Source organism: Wasmannia auropunctata, unplaced genomic scaffold, assembly GCF_000956235.1.
Source record: "Wasmannia auropunctata unplaced genomic scaffold, wasmannia.A_1.0 LD336095.1, whole genome shotgun sequence".
Classification (NCBI taxonomy): Eukaryota; Metazoa; Arthropoda; class Insecta; order Hymenoptera; family Formicidae; genus Wasmannia; species Wasmannia auropunctata.
The window spans coordinates 3887163-3888089 of NW_012026795.1; the positions used below are offsets into that span (position 1 = coordinate 3887163).

Below are 927 nucleotides of genomic sequence, written 5' to 3' on the forward strand. Positions count from 1 at the left end.
TTACATAGCAAAATCAAGATTTCTGCACAATTTGTGGTGTGTGTCCGTACTAAATCCACTTTTCGAGTCTGCTGGAGCTTTATTTTCGAAAAATTACGCATTAGAAAATAAGGAAATATACTTTCTAATGCGTAATTTTTCGAAAATAAAGCTCCTCTGTCTAATAGGCTGAAAATAGGTAGATACCTATCTTTTTTCTCGGAACACCCTATGTGTCATAAGGATCTATTTTCAGCCTATTAGACAGAGCTATCAAACTATCACATGCTACCTTCCACCAAATAAATTTACAGTTTGTAGTATCGACGCTATTAAATAACGGATATCCTCTTAAACTAAATAATCTTTAACAAAATAAATGATAGATTAAGAACATTATTTACAATTCGAAAAAATAATATAGTTTTAGATGACACAGCGAGTAGTGAGAGAAAAATTATTGCTTTCCTTTACATAAAAAATGCATCGGAAATAGTTGCGTCATCCATAGACAAAAAACAATTTATGATTAGCTATAGGTGTCTAAACTAGCATGAACCGCCTCATAAGAAGACATAAGGATAAAGATGATCGCGAACAGAGCAATAATGTAGTATATAAAATACTATGTAGAGATTGTGACGCCTCATATGTAGGCCGAACAAAAAGAAAGAAATGAGAACGCGGGTAAACGACATAAGAAAAATTTTGTGTCAGACATCTCAAGACACTCGGTCATCACAAATCACATGCTAGAGTTTAATCATATATTTGATTGGGACGGTGTGACCATTCTTGACCATGAGCCGAACTATTATAAAAGACTCACATTCGAAATGATTCACATTAAGTCCCAAAAAAATGGTATCAACTCGAATGAGGATACAGCATTATTGGATACCGCTTACTTTAATTTATTAGAAAAAATATCAAATGGGCAATTTTAAA

The 927-nt window shown here is 32.9% G+C and overlaps 1 protein-coding gene across 1 annotated transcript in view; it reads left to right on the forward strand.

Annotated features, from left to right (window-relative positions):
• Positions 1 to 927, forward strand: part of LOC105462825 — a 9167-nt gene that overhangs the window by 7839 nt on the left and 401 nt on the right. The window lies entirely within an intron of this gene.